Source organism: Anabrus simplex, chromosome 1 (genome assembly GCF_040414725.1).
Source record: "Anabrus simplex isolate iqAnaSimp1 chromosome 1, ASM4041472v1, whole genome shotgun sequence".
NCBI classification, from domain to species: Eukaryota; Metazoa; Arthropoda; class Insecta; order Orthoptera; family Tettigoniidae; genus Anabrus; species Anabrus simplex.
In genome coordinates this window covers 205,253,933-205,278,339 of record NC_090265.1, presented here as the reverse complement: position 1 = coordinate 205,278,339, position 24,407 = coordinate 205,253,933, and the positions used below count along the sequence as shown (strand labels likewise).

Below are 24,407 nucleotides of genomic sequence, written 5' to 3'. Positions count from 1 at the left end.
GCCACCCCTCTCCCATCGCAGGTGAGCCTCATATCATCCCTCCTGCCATTTTTAAATCTCTGACAGTACTGTGAATCTGGGACACACAGGATGGGAGCAAATAGTGCTAACAATTACGCTACGGAGGTCGAATCTTCCTTAATTGTTCTTGAAGAACGTCACTAACACACATGGTGTTTTTTGGGTCTTCAACCCAGAGCCTCGTTGTATCTCAAATAGCACAACCAAAGGCTGAGCTGAAATCAGGATTTCAAGACAAAATGAGGAGTGAGGTAGTTTACCATGGCTTTCATCACCGAATAATAAAATACCGTACTACTGAAACAATACTGACCCTAGGAGTAACACCTTTCATAACATCCAAATGCACTAATCATGCTCCGAATAACGTTTGCTCATTAACCCAGCACCACCCATACTTCAGCAGCTACTATAGGCCTAATGTTACAACCGTACTGTTTCTATAAAAAAAATTGCAACGGGCGAAACTCACATAAATTCACCTCAGGGCAAATATGTCAAAAGCGTGTGAGGAAGTGAAGCAAAGGTCGTTGTACATAATTGGCAAGCAATGTATTTCCTGATGATTCACATGAAGCGATAGATAAACCCAATATCAGCGGCTGTAAGATGTATTACCGAAGGGATATATAAACGTTGAAGACTTAAGAACTGCTTTGTAAAATAAATCTTTTTTTTTTGCTAGGGGCTTTACGTCGCGCCGACACAGATAGGTCTTATGGCGACGATGGGATAGGAAAGGCTTAGGAGTTGGAAGGAAGCGGCCGTGGCTTTAATTAAGGTACAGCCCCAGCATTTGCCTGGTGTGAAAATGGGAAACCACGGAAAACCATTTTCAGGGCTGCCGATAGTGGGATTCGAACCTACTATCTCCCGGATGCAAGCTCACAGCCGCGCGCCTCTACGAGCACGGCCAACTCACCCGGTGTAAAATAAATCATTAAAAAAAAAACGTTGGTACGAACAACTATGTCAAAATGATGGAAGCAACATAATACTGAAAGTTCTGGAGAGTATTCGCGACAAGTGACCAGTTAGCGACAGGATAGATGTATCTGTACTACCTGCACCGGTAGCCTACACTAGTTCTTGAGAAAACGACATGTCGCCACTTGTTCTGTTTAGAAGGCACAGAGTATGTTCGATGTTCACGGATTTTAAAAAATGTGAACTGAAGCAACGTTGAAAGCCATCTGCAATATAATATCTCCAACTATAAAGCTACATCGTCGTTACTACTGGAAATACTGATATGTAGTTGTCTTGCAAATACTGACCTGCAGCAGACGTATAACATCCAGAGTGTAAATCTTTTGATTTTTATTTATAATATTCGACCTTACATGACAGGGCCTCTTGCCAGATTTGTAAGTGGTAATATTTCTAAGGCCGCGACAATGTGCCGAAATTCGAGGCAGATTTTCCTGTCACCGGAAACGAAGTGTATCTTGGCCTGGAGGATTTAGTTTTTCTCGCAAAAAAATAAACCTGAGAGTTCTATTAGAGTGTCCAGTATCATTACAAATCTTTTTAAAAATTTGAATATTATGTAAAATCGAACAATGAAAAACTCGATTTTCGATGTCTTTTCATCCCTTGTAAGGTCTTATTTGTGATAAACAGAGCTTTTTATTGACGATGTATTTGAGACTAAACAATGTACCAAATATGATGAGGAGTTGGATACACGGTATGGGCCACACAGATGTAAGCTTGCATGTGGGAAACGGTGGGTTCGAACCCCATCATCGGCAGCCCTGAGTGTTGATTTTCGTTGAATCCCATGTTCGCACCAGGCAAATGCTGAGGCTGGACTTAATTGAAGCTATGGTAAATTCCTTCCCAGTTCAAGTCCTTTTCTGTTCCACCGTTGGCGAAATGCTACCTGAGTTGATGTGACGTTAAACTCTAAATAAAAAAACAAAAAAGGATGAGGAGAATAGTAATTGGTTGTAGCAATATGTGTGCCTAACTAGACAAACACATATGACGAGTGTCTGTTCAAAAGGTGCTATCTCCACTTCAAAATAAAAGTTAGTATTTCTTTCATAGGCCTATGCATTGCAGCAGTTTAATACTATCGAATGTTGAGCAATCCAGACCAAAAGAGATGTAGAATTTGTACTATACTTGATCATGGGCACGTTCCATGTGCCTTTTATTATACGTTTCTTGAGTTTTTCCTTCAACTTTCCTGTGATGTAAATAGCGCCTTTTCAACAGACACTCCTCATATCTCGCACGACGACAGTGTATCAATAAAATGATCATTAAGTTAATTATTGGATAATTTTGTATATTATTTACTGTTAATTATTTCCATTATGTCCACCTCCGTAGCGTCATGGTTAACAATATTAGCTGCCCACCTCAGATATCCAAATTCGATTCCTGTTACTGTCAGAAATGTATGAATGGCAGAAAGGCTAGAATGTGGTTTAAATCGTATATGCAACTCACCTCCATTGGGAGTGTGCTCGAAAAGAGCTGCACCACATAGGTATGAAGACATGAGTGTAGTTATTCTACCACATTCTACCAGATTACAGAGATTCCGAACCCTCTTGGATTGCTTATTCTTATGGCTGAAGTGTGAACAGGAGCATTTCCGGCCGGTTTGTGGGAATTTTACTGCATATAGTCAGTTCCTGTGGGCCGGGGATTGGGTGTTTGTGCTATTTCCACGCTTCTCTAAAACTCACACACCGCAAACAACAACACGTACCTCTTACACACGTGCATGCAATATCTCATGTGGATGACGCTACCCACCTACCACGGAGGATTTTGTTCAGAAAAGCTGCATTATGTTCGCCTCTGTGGTGTAGTGGTTAGCGTGATTAGCTGCCACCCCCGGAGGTCCGGGTTCGATTCCCGGCTCTGCCACGAAATTTGAAAAGTGGTACGAGGGCTGGAACGGGGTCCACTCAGCCTCGGGAGGTCAACTGAGTAGAGGTGGGTTCAATTCCCACCTCAGCCATCCTCGAAGTGGTTTTCCGTGGTTTCCCACTTCTCCTCCAGGCAAATGCCGGGATGGTACCTAACTTAAGGCCACGGCCGCTTCCTTCCCTCTTCCTTGTCTATCCCTTCCAATCTTCCCCATCCCCCGCAAGGCCCCTGTTCAGCATAGCAGGTGAGGCCGCCTGGGCGAGGTACTGGTCATTCTCCCCAGTTGTATCCCCCGACCAAGAGTCTGAAGCTCCAGGACACTGCCCTTGAGGCGGTAGAGGTGGGATCCCTCGCTGAGTCCGAGGGAAAAACCGAACCTGGAGGGTAAACAGATGATGATGATGATGATGAAAGCTGCATTATTATTATTATTATTATTATTATTATTATTATTATTATTATTATTATTATTATTATTATTATTATTATTATTATGTGCCCGTATTTTTTACTCTGAAGTTACTGGCTTTCCACGGCTCTCTTACGTCGAGAAAAACAAGACGACAAAGGATTGAGCGGAGTGTTTGTTGCCTTACGAGGTCGTCTAAACTGAACATCTAATGTTCGCACAACCGCTAGTGATGGTTCCTTGGAGATACGTGGACACTAATAGTCACGTTACAACCACGGGCACAGGAAACACACTCGTCCGAATTCCTGACAAATGTTATAAATTTACAAGCATGTTCGGAATTTTAAATTCAGCGAAACCGGAAAGATAAGAGCTATGTGTGCGTGACAACATTCAAGCTGAATATGTTAAAGTGATTATATTTATGTAAAAGTGTGTATATTATTGTCATTAGAAAGGTGACAATTAAACATTAGAAATATGTCGGAGGAAACTCGTCGTAATGCTGCAATAATTCCTGCAAGCATCTGCTCTTTGTAATAGCAGGAATATGCTAATTCACGACGAATGACAAACGTCGCTTACACAGATACATGGTGATTATTGCATCTTGATGTTTCCGTTATCTTTATAACACTCAAGTGACCTGCTTACAAAGAGAACAGGCTTTGTAGTCCACTCATAAACGAATGCTAGATATTTGAAATTCAGTAAACATGATTAGAAGTCACTCATTGCTTGCCGAAATCAGCGACGTTCGCTCGTTATCGAAGAATGAATCCGTGAAACACAGACTATGCAAAATGTTCTTACAAGTAGTAGATAAGTTTAACCTTAGAGTACTCTACACGAGTCCTCTATGTGGTGCTAATAAAGCAATAACAACAATAAGATGCCGCCGTACTGTCCTACTGGGCCTCACGGCTATGACAATGGAGAAATCAACTTAAATCATCATACCCTAAATAAATAATAACAGTACGATGATGATCATGCTTACGATAAAAATATACCGAACGAGCGGCCGCGTAGTTTAGGTTACGTAGCTGTCAGCTTTCATTCAGGAGATTTTGGGTTCGAGCCCCACTGTCGGCAGCCCTGAAAATGGTTCTTCGTTGTTTATTATTTTCACACCAGGCAAATGCTGCTGCTGTATCTTAATTAAGGCCACGGTCGCTTCCTTCCCATTCCTTGCCATTCCCTGCCCCATCGTCGTCATAAGATCTGTCTGCGTCGGTGCGACATAAAACAATTAAGAAATAATAATAATAATAATAATAATAATAATAATAATAATAATAATAATCATTATCATAATAATAATAATAAAGGAAAGCAAAGCAAAGTCACCTCCGTACAGGCCATGAAGGCCCATGGAGGAGTGGAAGGTAAAGGCACGTGTTGGGATAGAGTGGTTGGCGCTACGCCCGGCCGCCTTTGCCCCTAGGAATTAACCTGGTACTCATTTTTGGTGTAGGCTGAGTGAACCTCAGGGCCATATGCACCTCCGGAAGTGGAAATCTCGTTTCTTAAAGTTTGCGACTTCCTGACGGGGATTCAAACCCACGTCCTTCCGGGCGAACCGAGCACGCCTTTACCGCCTCGGCCAGGCAGCCCCTCAATAATAATAATAATAATAATCATAATAATAATAATAATAATAATAATAATAATAATAATAATAATAATAATAATAATGTGGTCGAGTTTACAGATTATTACAAAATATATTAATTCAGCATGAACTTATTGCTGACAAGAATCAGTTTTGTAATAAAATATATTAAGAAATTGGGGCCTTCAAGGAAAAAGAAGGGGAATCGCACAATGTGGAACGCCCCAACCTCACAATACTTAGTATTACTTTATTTCATCAATTAAATGTTTTCATTTTGGAGATGGAATGGAACGTTGGAGTGTATACAAAAGATGTAGGAAACAGAAGAATATGTTTTGATTATAAGCGAAGGAGTGCTGAAGGTATCGAATAAACAATGTTTTACTCTACTTTTAAAATTTGAATTAAATATTCTTCCATACAGAAAAGATTCAGTGAGAGGAAAAACGAGAAAGATATATTTCTTGTCAATCTATGTTATACAAGGAACGTTCACAAATACAGATATTGGTATAAAAAATTTTAAGATGAAAAGTTCCATTTTAAACCGTGTTTATTACACTAATAATTATACAAGTTTATGAGTATTGATTAAGTATTATATAAGCATAACTCGTAGGCTTAGTGTGGAACTAACGTAATTACAAATCTTAAAACTTTTAGCTTAAATACAAAATTGTTGACATTCCAAATATGAATGAAAGTAAATTTATTTATTTATTTATTTAAGAACTAGAACATGAAATATTATAAATGAAATATTCTATTTATAAAACATTTTGAAATGTTCCGTAAACATATTCATTCATTGTGTTAATTATTATTGTGTAACGTCTTCATGTCACCAAACAACCCAAGTAAAAAGTTTGAAGTTATATTAGGCTGTGTTTGTCTTTACAGAGATATACAACATTTTCTTAATATCTCCTTCACTGCTATCCCTACACATAATGATCCTGTTTCTCATCTGAGTATTTTCTTAGTTGACATGTAGAAATTATGGTATTGACTACATACATCCATTCCACGTTAAAATGTTGATACGTTATTCACAACAAAATTCTAAACACACAACACATTTATTTCATATGAAATATATAATTACTTTTATAGTTACGAATTGTTTTGTATCTATTTGAAAGTCAGTAACAATGTTTCTTCACCAAGTGGTAAAACAAATTTGCTGTCGACTGAAGTTAGAACTTGAAAAGTATTGTTTGAGTTATGTTAGTCTTGTTAAATTCTCAAAATGTAAAAGACCTTAATCAAACGGGTGAATGATTCGTTTGTGCAGTTGAGAGTTGAGCAACATAAATCCCCCGTCTTCCAGTAACATTGTCAGGGCGATTGAAGAAATCACATTCGAGTTGAAAAGGGAGGAAATTTGGCTTTCTCTGAATAAAGGAACGAAATACTGTCGGATTTAGGATTCATTTTCACTCCATCAAAAAAGTTTGTTTGTAATTCCGCAGATATGTACATATGCAATTTACATCTAGTCGCGTCGCTGAAGAAACAATGTCGTGTATATGGCAATACTCTTCCTATCCGTTAAGACTGGTCTGGCCTCCCAGACACTTACGGATAACCAGTCTGTCTATAAGAACAATTCTCCTTGTTTTCATTTTCCTGTGTTTATGTGTAAAGGAAAAAAGAACCTTATCGTACCATAGCCCTACTGTCGGAATGTATGTTTCATGACGTATTTACACTCTCCTACAGCATAATATATTTAAGGTTCATTATTCTTCTAACATTAGTTTAGAAAAATGAACGTAACGAGAATGCCTCTGAGGGACTGCATATCCAAATATGGCTGGGAGGCATAGACAAGTCTCAAGAAGGATAATGGATAGGAAGAGCAATGTTAGATACGAGGTATTATTTTTTCAGTAACAATATATACTTTCTCTTTGGGAAAATATTTTGTAAATACTTTTGTGAAGGATAATTTCTCGACCGCCAAACTTTCATGCGCTTATCTACAATCAGTTTCAAAGTCCAGTAACAAGATTATGTGCTTTTTGAAGGGAGTTGCAATTTCGGTTGAATGTGATGTCTCTTACGCTTTTGACAATTTTATCTGGAAGATTGAAGATTCCAGTTGCTGAACTCCCAACTACAAAAATAAATCATCCGCCTAATATTCTTATTGTCGTATGAGTTGTTACTCATAAAATTCCTTTCTGAAATCTCATAAATATGTAGATAATTTCCTTACGGCCACTTACAATTAGAGCCTGAACTTCCGTCTTCTACAGTACCATTCCAATATCTGTCAGGCACCTCACAGAAGTTCCTTTTTAATCGTTTTGCACACCATGTATTGTAAGATACTATGATAATTTCATTAAGAAAGATGTGGAATTGTACGGGAATATTTATCTTTAAATAATAAGGTGTAACGATTGAAAAGATTAATGAGATGAAATTAAAAAGTACTTTATTATTACTGTACATGATGTACACGATTCAAAATACTTGTAACCGATATTTAATATTAAACGGCATCTGTTGTTGCATTTCTAAAAGCTCATTTGCATTAACATAAATTACATTAATATCATGTGTTGCGTATAATTGGCATTGCAATCAGATATTTCATCGAGCCTCAGTACTGTATCGATCACGTGCGCCAGAGAATGCATTAAGCGAATGAGTGGGTTTTAACTATTCGTCAGACACATTAATCAGCATAGTCAGGTGGACACAGCTGAAAGGAGAACGAGGTAGAACCATAAATTTAGCAAATGCCAATGATCTAGTACAAGAATTTAGCATCTACAACTCCGGTCAGGAAAGAGAAGGAGAAACAATTGTCATACAATGTCGAACGAAGTCCTGTATGTAGGAAATTACACGTTCGATTCCGTATGTGAACATTAGGAGACGGATTTGTAATTTCCCTTCGCACGGCTAGCACGTAACGATAATATCTCAGAACGGACCACTACGATTCGCTATCTAAATCATTCACATATCAAATGAACTAAAATCAAACTTATATTCTAGAAGTGAAACTGAGAACAGCACAAATATATCTACAGCATGGCTGTCAGAGGGTTTCGTGACCATAGTAACGATCTGAACTGTTTTTATTACTTAATTTTAATGTGGCATGATAGTCATGATGAGCCAGCCTGGTAGCCATTATCGTTAAGGCGTCAATTTCCTATGATCTGTCACCATGGTTGGACAGTTCGAGTTCAGTTGGTCGAAAAAATTCTCCATCACAAAGTTGGCCACCAAGGTAGGAGAAGTGGTGGTATACAATTTATAATCACTAGATAGCGCGCCAAAACTTCATACATGGCCCCGTAGAGATGACATGGTAAACAAGACGATCGTTGGCAATTTCTTTTGCAATTGGCAGATAGGTCGTACGACGACGATTTGATAGGAAAGATCTAGGAGCGGGGAGGAAGCGGCCGTGGCCTTATTTAAAGTACAGTCCCAGATTTGCCTGGTATGAAAATGGGAAACCACGGAAAACCATCTTCAGGGCTGCCGACAGTGGGGTTCGAACTCACTGTCTCCCGGATGCAAGGTCACAGCTGCGCGGCCTAACCGCACGACCAACTCGCCCGGTTGGCAAATGAAACCTCTAGACAATGCGAAGGAGGTGCGCAATGCATGGAGTGTCGATTCGCTATGTTCTATAAATGTATGTAGTAATGATACCAATAATTATAGAAAAAAATTAATCCCCAATTCTTCTTCTGGCCTTAAATCTCAATTTACTGGGGCCGGCACTTGATGTGGATTGACCAAGTTTTACGGCCGGATGCCCTTTCTGACATTAAGCCTACGTGGAGAGATTCATTCGCCATTGTGTGTTTCTGTGGTGGTTAGTAATGTACGGTGGTATATATATTTATCAAGAGAAGTGTACTGAGACGAAGACAAGGGCAGAGGAATTAACCACACGCGTCTAAAATTCTCGGCTCGATCGCGAATCGAAGCCGGGTCCCCTGATCCGAAGATCTGTACGCTGACCACTCATCAAAGAAGCCAGACAATTATAAAGCTCACTATGTGGATAAATTAGTAATACATCGATAGGCCTGCAGCTTTGACATATAATAAATGTAAAACTAAAAAGCAAATCCATCTACGTACTTGTTATCAAGGTCTCTGGAGGAGTGGAAGTTTGAGGTTTCCATTAGACATATTCGTAACTTCGGCACTAAGTCGTTTGCTAAAAAGAAAATACTTGGTACTCATTATTGTTACAAACTGTATGAATCACAGGGCCATTCGTGTTATGTTTTCATGGTTGTTAACTTCCTGACTTCGAATCAAACCTACGTTCTTCAGGGTGGAAAATGCACAGCTTTAAAGCCTCAAGTACACAGCCATCTACAATTGTTTCCCTTGGTTAAATAAGCCGTGATCATTTTAAAGTTGACATTTTACCGTATGATCAACGTAGAAGTATTTCAGGTATTCGTTATACTTGACTGTTGAATTATTCTAAGATGCACTTGAGTATGCCTATTCACTATCCACAACCATGAAACGAAATTGTCAATATAAAATATTCTTGAGGGTCGGCGTCTAATACATTTAAACTGACTTCATATTCGTTTTGGTACGGTAAGTAAACAAATACCTAGGAGTGATTTGTACCGTGTTGATAAGATCATTCAATGGTACGAAAAGCCAAGAATAATGGTCGAGAGGATTCGTGTGCTGACCACACGACACCTCATAATTTGCAGGCCTTCGGGCTGAGCAGCGGTCGCTTGGTAGGCCATGACCCTTCGAGGCTGGTGCGCTATGCGGTTTGATGTTTTAATGGTTTGATACGATCATTCTCAGTTGCTTAGTACCTGAGAATAACCTTTCTTGTTTTGTATAAACACGTGGCGTACACAAACTATTAAGGACATTTCATTTTTGCCCTTCATCAAAAATCTTGGCACTCCATGTTTTTGTTGATGGCATGTTAAAGATCTCTGGTAGCGCACTCAGCGTCACCCGACCAAATTCAATTATTTTAATTTATTTTATTTTGTATTCTTTTGCTAGTCGGTAGGTAGAGGCCATGGACTTAATTAAGGTATAGATCTTGAATTTACCTGGTGTGAAAAAGGGAAAACACGGAGAACCATCTTCAGGGCTGGCGACAGTGGTGTTCGAAACTATCATTTCCCGAATACTGGATACTGGCCGCACTTAAGTGACTGCATCTATCGAGCTCAGTGCCTAGACTACTGCTGTCCAAGCGGATAGCCGGCTGACGTTGGAGTATCACATGGTCAGCGAAACGATATTCTCAGATCTACTGCCTCGCTTCCATGACTGGGTCCACTGCCTCCCATATCAGCCTGCTCCTCAGTTGGTCCCAGAGGGTTGCGTGAACTCTGTTTCAGTTCTCAGTACAGAACTGAAATATTTGGACGTACCGGGAATCGAACCTGGGTTCCCCTAGAAAATAGTCTTGCATCACTGGGCTATTGTATGGTAGGCCTACATAGATTTATCGTTGAAAAGCGGGCAATGGCGATATTTAATGATGTCTACTTAAAAGAGTTGGATATGCAGTTTTTAGTAGAATCCGAACCACAGTGACGTGAATTTCTTCCATTTAAAAGCCCCTCATTCACTGGCTGGGATTCGAAACGGAGTTACCACTATGAGACCCTTCTGTGTTATTAAATTACGAAATGTGGACTTCAATTACCTGCCGTAGATTATATCAATGATATTTCATTCTTCTGAAAGTAAAATTACAACAATACTTGAACTCAGAATGCCGGACCTTTCCATCCTTCAATTATTATTTCTTAGACTATCAAACAGGACCTCAATCACAGGAGTGGAAATCCCTACGTCCGCTTTGATAGCAACTTATAATGTAGTGAATTCCTTAAACAGTTTATTACCGAGCTCGATAGCTGCAGTCACTTAAGTGCGGCCAGTATCCAGTATTCGGGAGATAGTAGGTTCGAACCCCACTGTCGTCAGCCCTGAAAATGGTTTTCCGTGGTTTCCCATTTACACACGAGGCAAATGCTGGTACTGTACCTTAATTAAGGCCACGGCCGCTTCCTTCCCACTCCTAGCCCTTTCCTGTCCCATCGTCGCCATAAGACCTATCTGTGTCGGTGCGACGTAAAGCAACTAGCAAAAAAAAAAAAAAAAAAAAAAAAATTATTCCCTGTAAAACTAGACAAACTGTGGGGGAAAATAAAGGTCGCGATGATCTAAGTTTTCTTCCTCAGGAGTATAAACCCACAACCTGTTTTCCAGTCAATGACCGGGTCAGGGATGGGACGAATCAAGCCCCCAACTTGCGGCGAGGATAGGAATTGTGTCGGGTGCCGAAGCCTGTCGCACTCCTCTGGGGTAATGATTAATGACTGACAGATGAAATGAAATGATATTGGAGAGTGTTGCTGGAATGAAAGATGACAGGGAAAGTCGGAGTACCCGGAGAAATACCAGTCCCATCTCCGCTTTTTTCCAGTACAAATCTCACATGGGGTGACCGGGATTTGAACCACGGTAATCCAGTGGTGAGAGGCCGACGCGCTGCCGTCTGAGCCTCGGAGGCTTCTTTTCCCTCACGAGTAAACGATACATATTCTAACAATGTAGGGGTATATCAAGGCATAATCACTGTGGTCCGTGAAAGCATCAATATAAACGTTACTTAATTTCTTACTTGCTTGCTAAATTAGTTTAATTGACATTTCCAATACTTAGCACTCTGTATTAAACAAATATGTACTTACTTCACTTCATTCTGGTCAATTGGCCGGTGTGGAACGTTGCGGTTGTAGTACACTCTTTCATTCGTCCGGTTCAACGACGTGTAACGATTATGAAGCATACTGGAATGAAAATGAAAGTCAGAAATAGTGATCTCTGGATAAACAATTTGTGCCATTGCAAAATACAAGAAAAACTACACCTGTAACCAGTGCTTCAAGTAGAATTCGACCGTTAAAAACCGATCGCTAACCATCTTATCCTCAACGAACATTAAACGTAGCCAAGCCATCATCATACAGGTTATGAAGGCACTTGCAGGAGTGAGCTGTAAGGGCTTCTACTATACCTAACCTCGGAAGTATTTGAGAAATTAGGTCTTTGAGCGGCTACCTTTGGCCCAGAAATTAACCTTGTACTCACTTTTTGCGTAGACTGAATGAACTTCTGCGCCATGTGCAACTCCTGATAAGAAAATCTCGTTTCTGAATTTTTCAGCTTCCTGACGGTGAATGGAAACCATGCCCCTTCGGGTGTAATAAGCATGCCTTTAGCACCTCGGCTGGGCAATACAGAAAGTATTACAGTATATGACAGTCTCAGAATAAAGACACGATGTAAGAAATTCGTATCTGGCTGGGATAAATAAAAGTTAATATCCCCATAATCTGCTCGCAAATTCTAAGATATTTTCAAAGGAATGAAGCTAGATGGGATCTGATGAAGATGAAATGAATGATGGTGAATGAAAATGAATAAGGAGATGGAAGGAATCAGCTGTGGCCTATGAATAGGAATTTTCGCGCCATTTACCTGGAAGTGAAAAATGGGAAACTACTGAAAACCATTATCAGGAAAGCTGAGGGTGGTGTTCGAACTCACTCGTCTCCCGAATGCAGAGCTCGGATCCATAATCGTAAGCTCCTAGCTAGAAGCAAATTCTAAACAGTTTTAAAGTAATATTTATTCCAAGAAAAATTTTCATCCCAGACCCAAACACCACGGACGGAAGAGAGGAAGTAGCGACTGCCTCTTATCCGGAGGCCAGTCAAAGGATTTTAATTCCGTACTGAGGACTGTAACGGGGGTCACTCAGGAGCTGTCTAATATGAGAGGCAGTGGATCCTGTCATGAAAGTCAAGCATTATGTTTCTGAATATCGCCACACTGGTCACGCGGCACACCAACATCTGCAGACCAGGTGGCCGTCGTGCTAGGCCAAAAGTCTTAATGGTGCGTATCATCATCATCATCATCATCATCATCATCATCACCTTATTCTTCTTCTCCTCCTCCTTCTTTTTCTTCTGCTTCATCTTCCTGGCCTTTCCCGAATTTCTTAGGATGAGCACTTTGTGTAGATCTTGTTTTACAGCCAGATGACCTTCCTGACGCCAGCCCTACTACATTAATGAGTTTTATGTGTAGATTAAGATGTATAATAAGAATAACATAAATACCAAGTCCCCAACCCGACCTGGAATCGAGCTCGTGACCTTGTGAACAGAAGGCCACTATTCTGACAACTCAGTCAGGAAGCCGGACTTTTAATGGCTCAAAAGTACCACGGACAGAAAAGTAATTTTCTCAACACACTCCTTCATTCCAACATGCTTGATTTTAATATCTGTAATGAGCAAGAAAAACCGGCTATCTGACAATCACTTCCTAACGATTATTTTTCTTGAGACTGGTCACGCCTCTCAGCCATGTACGGATATGCAGTCCCTAAGAATAATTGTAATTGTGTTCATTTTCATATCCTTTTGTATACAGGAAATAGAAACTTACATAGGCCTACATTATACTGTGGGAGTGAGTCATGCACACATTCCTTCAGCAGGGCTACGATACAATGTATATAAGGTTAATTTTCCTGTACAGACGGCTGAATAGTGATCGTCTTGACAGGCCAAAGGACTTAATGATGCTTATTATTATTATTATTATTATTATTATTATTATTATTATTATTATTATTGGCCTTCCCTCGATTTCTTGGGGTCGATACTTTTCTTGCTCGTTACAGATATGTAAACGCATCTCTTCAAATTATTAACCTGACGAAAATATTAACATTCAAACCACAGCTAAAGCATAGAATGTGCGCGTAGAGGCGCGCGGCTGTGAGCTTGCATCCGGGAGATAGTAGGTTCGAATCCCACTATCGGCAGCCCTGAAAATGGTTTTCCGTGGTTTCCCATTTTCACACCAGGCAAATGCTGGGGCTGTACCTTAATTAAGGCCACGGCCGCTTCCTTCCAACTCCTAGGTCTTTGCTATCCCATCGTCGCCATAAGACATATCTGTGTCGGCGCGACGTAAAGCCCCTAGCAAAAAAAAAGCATAGAACAATAGGGAGAAAAGTGTATTAAAGACTTGTATATCAGGCGCGTAGTGTCCATGGATGTGTTGGAAGCGCCGCTCCCGTTCGTATTTTAAATACTTCATGAATTTAATGATTTAGAATTTGTGTGTGAAATTATAATGTCGTTTAACTTTCTCTCGTAAATCCGCATGCTAGCTAGCAGACAAAGTCCCAACCCCCACTGCAAGGTCTGCCGATCTCCCAACCCCCACTGCAAGGTCTGCCGAACTCCCGAGCTCCACTGCGGTTGGACGAAGGAACTGCCGAGACTCATGGATGTGATTCTGAAGTTATAGGCTTGATGACGAAGTTGTACAAACGCATAAACGCATAGTAAAGTTATCTCACATATTGCTGTTTAGTTTTATATGAGGTGCGTTCTCAAAGACAGTAGAATATTTAATTACTGTATGGTGTTATGTGGAAGCTTCCGTGGCTCAGGCAGCAGCGCACCAGCCTCTCACCGCTGGGTTCCGTGGTTCAAATCCCGGTCACACCATGTGGGATTTGTGCTGGATAAAGTGGAGACGGGACAGAGTTTTCTCCGGGTACTCCGGTTTCCTCTGTCATATTTCATGCCAGCAACACTCTCCAATATAATTTCGTTTCATCTGTCAGTCATTAACCATTGCCCCAGAGGAGTGCGACAGGCTTCGGAAGCCGGGAAAATTCCTATCCTCGCCGCTAGATAGGCGCTTCATTCATTCCATTCCTAACCCGGTCCAATGACTGGAAACAGGCTGTAGATTTTCATTTTCCATGGTGTTATGTAGATCAGTGAAGTGAATTTCACCTTACGCTAGAGGTGAATTAAGTTATACATTTGAGTTTTCCTGTACGCTGCCATCTAGCGTGGATGTATGTAAGTTGGAAACCCAGCTTGGGAGACTTGGTGACAGCTGGCAAAAGTGCTGTAAATACGCACTGCGCTACAGGGATTACAGTAATTAGTTGGAAGTGTTGAAAACTACTTAAGGCCCCTTTCTTTTTGTTACCATGTCATGACATGTTGAAAGTGATCCACCAAAGCTAACTCGTTGTTTGAAAAGAAAAACATATTTACTCCGCATTTCAACGAGCGCATTTATGACTCTATACCATGGCTGTGGGGCTGTAAACAATTGAAGAGAATGTATTGTTGGCCCTGCTTTTTATTTTCCGACAGAAAGGAACGTACGGAACGACGATTTGAATAACATTTTGTAAAGCGGGTAAAAGACACAAATCTTTAAAAAAAACTTCAGTTACCTGAAAAAAATACGCGAATTGAATTTTGTTTAGGAAAGCAGCATAAAAGAGCTATGAAAAAGCGAAATGAAACTATTAAAGAGAACTGGAAAATGATGCGCTTTTAATAACGACTGTTTACTTTCTAGGCTCGATTGGGAGTCAAAATAAAAATAGTGCATCATTGAACCGGGATATCTAGGTTCAGATTTTGAATATCTTGGCACCTTACTGCTATCAACTTCGAACCTACGGTACTAAGACTTTAGTAGTTTTTCGTGATACTTCCCCCGACATTCCGAAAGAAAGATTTTATACTAAATCTCTCTCTCTCTCTCTCTCTCTCTCTCTCTCTCTCTGAGGCGTTGACTATCACAGGAGGGTTTTATATCCTTAATTTTTACCTTACTTATCCACGAAAAACTTGAGAGTTGATGTATTAGAAGTTTCAATGAAGCAATATTTTACTTAAATGTTTTCATAACCATTCAGTTCCTGAATCGCAAATGAATTCAATAACATGTGTTAGTTGATGGCCTCCTCTATGTAAAAAATCACGCTACGCCCCTGTTGTATATAAAAATAAAAGGACAGATCCCAGAATAAAAGTCGTTTCGCAGACGCAGTAAAAGTATTTCTCAAAGTACAATGTTGTGCAAAATGTAGGTTGACTTACGAGAAATGCATTCAAGAGAGAATTCCTTTTATCTTTTACAAACGAAAGTGAAGAATACACGCGATGTACTTATCTATAGAAACAATATTGTATTGAACGAGTGGAGGAATACATTTAAGATAACGAATACATGTGATGATGAAAGACATCAATCAAGTCAATACATGACAACAAAGATGATTTCATGAGGTAGGCTGCACAAAGTAGCAGCTAGTTTATATTCCGATCATCCTCTTGTCTTTGAGTTTCTGTACTCAGTCGCCCGTTTTACATTCCTTAGCCTTATACGGCAAATGTTCTTAGTGACAGTTTGTAACGGGCGACATAAAACAATCAGCTGACAAGATAGCTTATAAATTAACTGCTGCTTGCAGAATGCGCGAGTAAATTCGCGATGGAATGAACTCCAGTAGCTCTAAAAATAGTAGTAGTATGCAATAGCATACACTGACACATCGGTAAAATGAAACAATTAGAAAAGAGAAAATATTTTAAGAATAAGAGGGACTAATCATTCCAATAGTGTAGCGTAAATAATTTTATTCTCCTTAAGTGCCGATATCTTCAATTAGTGTGGGTTTTGAGGTACACAATGTTGTCGGAATTATATACCTCAAAAGTTATTTAACGCGTCAGAAGCCAAGAAGCCAAGGACACATAGTTTTAACCTTTGGACAACCTCAAATGCCACCGACATCAGCCATGATCGAACCCGTTATCTTGGCAACTGAAGGAAACAACCAGCTGACTGTGCCACTGAGGCTGACAGTAAATTCCGATGACCTCTTACATCACCATGTCAGTAAGGAGATATAACAATTATAATAATGACAGGCTCCGGTACCAGAATATTGCCAGAAAAGACCTTCTAACTGGAGACTTCGGGTTCGATTTATGATGCGTCTAAGAATATTACAGTATCGCGTAACTCACAGAACTGAAGACGACATTCTCAACCTCGGCGTAGCTAAGAAACAAAACTTTGGCACAGTCGTAGAACAGGCCGAGTTAATGACTCAGACGAAGACGCTCTGGCCTGGCTGGCGGATTCAATCCTGGCTAAGTCCAGTATTATTTGAAGGTTCTCAAATACGCCAACCTTACATCGGTAGATTTACAGACATGTAAAAGGATTTCTGTGAGACAAAATTCCGGCACTTCGGCGTCTCCGGAAATCGTAGAAGTAAGTAGTTGAAACTAAAATAAATAAATAAAAGGAATTATTATTATTATTATTATTATTATTATTATTATTATTATTATTAATCTCAGAACTTATCTATCACGGCTTATACTTACAATATTTGTATTTCAATAGCTGAAATATTAGGATTTGTATGTTGTCATACTTTTACTAACGAATTACGGCAAAATAAGGGTAGGATTTCTTCGCTGAGAAGATGGCCCATTATACGGTAATATCCGGCCATACGTTATTAAAAAATTCCATTTGATTTAAACTGAGCACGCAACGAAATGCAAAGCGCCTGCTATGAAACTCCAGTAACTCCATATCTTTATGCCTTCTCGGCTACCAAATTAAGGTCCTTGCATCAGATAATCCCTTGTCTGCGATGACTTTACATGAAGATCCAGTTGGAAGTTTGGATTTCTGCATCATGAAAATTCAGTATTCAAATTCGTGTTAATTAAAACATCCTTCATTAGAAAGCAGAGAAGGCTGATAAGGTGGCGCGGAGCCAACCCCCCCCGAGGGAGCTCCCACCTGGGCCCGCTTGTAACTCAGGCCAACCCCTCCTAACACGACCTAATCAATAATGGATGCCTCGCAATACACGGAAAGACGCCGCAGAGCTTAACGCACTTCCAGTACACGTGCGCAGTAAGAGAGTCTTCAAAGAGCAATATTAGTTTAACTTCACAGCCGAGACATGCCACCTGCAACGGGAGATTTTATTTGCTCCACAGTAGCTGAAGGACATTGACAACAATGCCACTGTACAGGGTGCATGTAAATGTTTGTAACAAACGTCGGGGGAGATCCTGGGATCAAGACAAGAAAAAAGTATCCCTATGACCATACAGTACTTCCTACAATGTGTTGTAACTGTTACATGTGATGGCGTTAGGGGGCGTACATTGGCTTCATCTCAGGAGATGCTCAAAGTGATCGCCATGAATAGCTGCTCGAAGATATTGGATCCTGTCAAACAGCTGCACAAGCATTATTGATACTCTGTTGGAGGTCGTTGACGTCGTTAACCGGAGCAGCGTACACCATGTATTTCATGTGCCCCACAGATAAAAGTACAGTGGATTAAGGCTAGGAGACCGGGCAGGTCAATGCACTGGACCTCGACGCTCGATGCACCACTGTGGTAACGTGTTGCCCAAAAACCGCCATACATCAAACCTGAAGTGCACTGGAGCCTTATCATGCATGAACCACACGGTGCGGTGAACTGCCATGGCCACTTGTTCCAGTAGTGGAGGCTGTGTGTCTCTCAAGAAGGTCAGATACGCTGGTCCATTCAGGTATGGGCCGACTAGTTGATCGTGGATAATATTACACCACACATTTCCAGTTGATCATTAGTGACAACCATACCATGGGCATTTTCTACTGCCCATGTGTGTGTGTGTGTTATGCAAGTTCATTATGCCATTTCTTCCAAAAGTGGCCTCTTTCGTGAACAAAACGGATGACGGATGAAAAAATTGCCAGTTTGGTATTGGCCATGTGCAACGTCTGTACCTCAATACCAATGCATTCTAGGACATTATGTTCATGGGAACATCTTTTCTTGGTTTGAACCCATAAATTAAAACCGGAAGTTTGTTAGAAATGTTTAGAAGCATTCTGTATAGTCCATAAGTCGATGAATGAAGCCATTTCAAGCCTGTTTAAACTGCAGAAATGAGAAAAGTAAATTCAGCTATAACAAGTCCTCATAACAACTTCCTAAACATGTAAAGCATTGTATTTTATCCAAGTCTGAACGATCGAAACTAGTTGGACCACCAGCTACAGTCGAAATCAGTCCAAATCACGTAAAACTCATCCCTAAAATTCAAGTATGCCAGATATTATGGCGTGTGGCTCTGGAAATGCCTGATAGGCGACCTGCTCGTCTGTGAGAAGTGAGCCTTATCTATGATGAATTCTAATGCTGAAGACGGCACACCCACCCAGCCCCCGAACCATCGGAGTTAACCAATGCAAGTTAAATTCCCCTACCCGGCCGGAAATCGAGCCCAGAAACCCTTGAGTCAAAGGCTAGCACGCTAACCATTTAGCCATAGAGCCGGACGGCAGATCTAATAAAATTCATACATCTAATAAGTTTCATCATTGTTGTCAATTTCAATAGTGAAAATGAAAACCTACAACCAGTGTTCCAGTCAATGACCGGGTCAGGGATGTAGTGAATGAAGCCCCCAACTTGCGGCGAGGATAGGAATTGTGCCGGCTGCCGAAGCCTGTCGCACTCCTCTGGGGCAATGATTAATGACCAGATGAAATGAAACGATAGTGGAGAGTATTGCTGGAATGAAAGATGACAGGGAAAACCGGAGTATCCGAAGAAAAACCTGTTCCGCCTTCGCTTTGTCCAGCACAAATCTGACATGGAGTGACCGCGATTTGAACCACGGTATCCAGTGATGGGAGGTCGACGCGCTGCCGCCTGAGCCACGGAGGCTCTCAATTTCAGTAGTCACATATGAAAATCATGAAACAGTACCAAACGAACATTATCTCAGTACAACTGACAATAGTGGAATGTCACTTTCCTGAGTGTAAGCCCCCATAACTCAGGACAAGTTTTACGTGGAATTCGAACCACAGGAAATGGCATTGCATTGTATTGGCCGAGGAATACGTTACTAAATGTATAGTTCGTATATGCCGCTATTCTGCTTACCTGATAGTATATTAAATAACCTTATCATCCTAAAGAATACTTAAGTGCGGCCAGTATCCAGTATTCGGGAGATAATGAGGTCGAACCCCACTGTCGGCAGCCCTGAAATTGGTTTTCCGTGGTTTCCCATTTTCACACGAGGCAAATGCTGGGCTGTACCTTAATTAAGGCCACGGCCGCTTTCTTACCACTCATAGTCCTTTCCTGCCCCTTCGTCACCATAAGACCGTTTTGTGTCTGTGCGACGTAAAGCAACTTGCAAATTCAAATTCCTAAGTAATAATATCTGAATAACCCCTTATGAATATTTATTTTACATGAATTATTTCTAAAATGTAAATTGACATAACCTCAAATATGATTACAAAATTAATATTTAAAGTGGCATCCACACAGAACTCAAACTGTAGCCTATCTGCTTGTCACCATCACTCAACGCCTGAGGCAGTTGCCACTTGCAGTCCTTACCAAGGGATCATCATAAACATTTCCTCAACAAACTTGCTCTAGTTGTAGACAGAGCCCTGCGCGGATATAGAAAACATTTTCCGCATCCGTGAATGAACATCCGCGGATATTGTAAATATTTAACTACGGTATATTACACCCAAGCAGTGTCGTGCGGTGAACATATTCATTACGCCAGCTGCAAAAAAAAAAAAAAAGTTTTAAATATAAACAATCGTAGCCCCACTACACTCTCTAAAGTCAACATTTTATAAGGCTCCAACTTTCGTGGAAAGGTCTACTTGAGAAAGAACTTTCGGGAATATTTTCGACCACACGCTCGCACCTACAACCAAATTGATATTCACGGCAGTGACGACACCATTATAATGTAATCTATAGCAGATTTTAAACAATGTACTTACAGTTGCATCCGGTGACGCTTCGTGATGGTACAGTCATGGCTTTCACAAAAATACACTGGGACTAACTATTTGTTTTTTACTTAAAAAGCCTAATCTAATCAGCAAAATTTAACTGGTATTTTACCATCGTTGAAGTTTTATAGTTTCACTCGCATACTCATCAACGACAAACGAGGGAGAATATTTGTCACGACGTATAACACACGTAATATTCATGAAGAATGCTACAGAACTCGCGAAACCTTCACCTATAATCCAGGAGGAACATTACAATTCACTATATACCACCATCACAGACAATCATTCGCGCTTAAACACTGTGTTCATGCTGGGTAACCTAAATATTTTTCTGCAGCTATCGGAACACATACCATACACGTGCCATCAATGAATTGCTCGAAAAAAATGCATACATGCCGAAACCCAGGACTAAAATACATTCTTCTATATTACAATTTATTGGGTGGCTATACTGTTCAGATGTTGATTTTTTTTCTTGTATTCTCTAGTGTGTGGCGCTGAAGACTTCGAGTGTCAAGTATTAAGACTAACACCCCTTACCTAAGCTGGCTGACATGTCGCCGTAAATTACTGTCGGGGGAGGGTCTACAGCTCCGTTTCGATTCCAGGACAAGGAAGCTTCGAGTGCATTCGTCACCCAAATAACCTTAAATATCGCTGGGGTAGCTCATATCGCGCCGGCAAGGAAATCTAGCTCGCTGGAGAAGCTGAACTGCGATAGTGCTAGCGGATTGTCTAGACAGCTGTACTTGGCTTGGCTTACATGTTCGCAATTTTTTAAACATTATAAAAAGTAATAATTAGAAAATGTCCGACTCATTGGCTGAATGGTCAGCGTACTGGCCTTCGGTTCAGAGGGTCCCGGGTTCGATTCCCGGCCGGGTCGGTGATTTTAATCTTAATTGGTTAATTCCACCGGCCCGGGGGGCTGGGTGTTTGTGCTGTCCCCAACATCCCTACAACTCACACACCACACATAACACTATCCTCCACCACAATAACACGCAGTTACCCACAAATGGCAGATGCCGTCCACCCTCATCGGAGGGTATGCCTTACAAGGGCTGCACTCGGCTAGAAATAGCCACACGAAATTATTATATTATATATTAGAAGATGTTAATACAAAGTTCTTTTAACCCAGCAGCGCTGGCGTAGATGGGATTGAGGCCCGCCACTGCACCCAAGGTACTGAAACGGATAGACGGGTTAACCTAATACAATAGGCCTCATACGTCGCATCAGAACCCCTACAGTCACAGGTTTATGAGGTGTTTTCTCTTGCGATAACTACCGACGTATTGACCTTTGTTGCTTCCTTTCATTAATTGTGAGTAGGAGCCACTTAGGCTTAGGTCAGATATACGGCTTTATGGTCTCAAGGCTCTTTATATATCACCCTTTCCCCTTACCAATGTCAAGGATCGCCTAACAAAAGCAAAAATAAGAGTATACATGAGTGAAAATCAATAAACTTCACTCTTTAGAAGTTATCAGGAAAATTATCCACACTGGCATACAGTTTGCATCCGCCAAGACGCTAACTTTGCGGATATCCGCATCCGTGCAGGGTTCTAGTTGTAGACTTCTTTGGGCTTCGTCCGCCTTACGGTTTCCACAACGTAGTCTGCTGCAGGATACGCGTGTCCTTTCTCTCGGTATTCCAAACATGTTTGCACGAATCTATGATATCATACCTTGATAGATTTTACCTAAGGCGGAGCACTCTGACAGTCCGCTCTGAAATATCTTTGAACGGTAATTTGTGGCTGCGTTTCGTAGACAACAATGGCCTCAGCTACAGTGTGTAAGCATTTTAATTTGACGCCATCTGACTGCTTGCTCGTCATTTTAGACGTTCGTTTTACTCTAGGCCTACTAGATGGCAGAGTAAATCGAATCTCTCTTGGGCGTCTATGACTGAGTTTTGATTAATTTTTCGGGAAAAATCCAAATGCGTCACCAGGGATCTTTTACATGGCGACATCTTACGACATGGCGTATCGGAACGATTTTTTCCGCACTTCAAAAATACGACTACCTCTGCCGGTTTGAACCCCCTATCTTGGTATCCGCAAGCCGAATGATCCACAAAGCGAGCTAAATAATCATAAATCACAAACCAAGGGACAAACGTTACATTACGTTGACGATAAGCCAGGAGATTATTCATCAGGTACAGTACACTGAGCTGGAGCTTACTTGCAGTGATATAGCCAGTTACTTACAGCTTCTCCTGCAGCCAACATCACGCGAGCTAACCATCCAAGTGCTGACTATGCTTTACGTTCGTTTACTTCGTGGTTCGCACCGAGCCCGGTACCTTTACATGTTAAAGCCATTGGCATTCTCAACATGACACTAATAATACTGACTTCTCTTTTATGGAATTTATTTTTATTGTCACTGGCAACACAGAGCAAGTCTTTACAAAATGTTTTCAAATTATGAAAGTCAGAAAAATATCATCGCAATCCACAACATCCGGCAAATAATTTGTCCGCCGTTCCGGTCTTGTCTTCGAAAGAGTAAGACGCCAATAAATATATAACTATGCACCTCTCTTCATGTATAGCCTAGCACTGTATAAATGAATGCTGATTCTGACAAAATACTGTGAAGAAAAACACATTTCTCGAAAAATCATATCATTATGACAAAAATTCTTGGAGAGAATCTGTATACAGTACTAGTCTGGTTAAAGTGATTCTGCTACTTACCCTCCTCCTGCTCTGAACAAATAATCTTCAGGCATGGGGAATTGAGAATGAATTTTCGTATAAATAGCCGGATAAAGAAAAATACCGTAGGCTACTGTTCTAGCAACTTACATGTTTGGCGGGAAGGACAGTAGGCCTAACATCGAAACAAGAGCGGTCTAATGTCTGACAATCAGAATTGCCATCGGCAGTTGGGAGGTTCTAGCATGTGATAGACCAATGTGGCGATGTGGGTCCTCAGCATTTTGAGTAATAGCTGCCGAGGCATGAATTCAGTCAAGAAGAAGAAATCACCACCTATCTGTATAATAACAAGAAGCTTTTGTGGATTTGATGTACCAGAATTACGGTACAGTTTGTAAAATTGGTCTCTTCAACCATCTTCATCTGCTTCCTAGCCTTTTCCTGTTTCCTTGGTATCGGATTACGACTAGAGGGACTATTTCATATTACGTGTTTTTGTGGCGATTTGTAGTGTGGTATGTTGTAGATGTATATTAAGATGAACAAACGCTCAGTCCCCGAACCAGAGGAATTACCCAGACAAATTTAAAATCCTCAACACAGCCAGGAACGGAACCTAACACTTTCTGAACCGAAGACCACTACGCTGACGACTTAGTCTAGGAGCCGTCCGATTTCTTCAACCGTCTATGAATCTATAATCGGCAGTGCTGGCAGTACTGATGCACTTGGAAAATATTGTTAGCCTATGCTCGCCGGCGATGATAATGATGATGATTAGTTCTTGTATGCATCAGAAGAGTATGCTTATCACATACTATTTGATTTCTAATTCATTGCGTAAAAACGTACTTCATGTTGTAAAATACTGTAAAGTATTTATTGAACTTCCACCCGTCAGGAGCAAGTTCTGGCGCAGGCCAACCACGATTTTAAATCAGTTTTAATATCTTCCATGCCGCCTCTGTAGTGTAGTGGTTAGTGTAATTAGCTGCCACCTCCGGAGGCCCGGTTTCGT

At 40.8% G+C, this 24,407-nt stretch overlaps 1 long non-coding RNA gene across 1 annotated transcript in view; it reads right to left on the bottom strand.

The window, feature by feature from the left end:
- Positions 1-24,407, bottom strand: part of LOC137498364 (uncharacterized) — a 911,326-nt gene that overhangs the window by 615,171 nt on the left and 271,748 nt on the right. The window contains exon 2 of the long non-coding RNA XR_011017760.1: positions 11,681-11,779. This is a non-coding gene — a long non-coding RNA (uncharacterized lncRNA). The remainder of the gene's footprint in view (positions 1-11,680; positions 11,780-24,407) is intronic.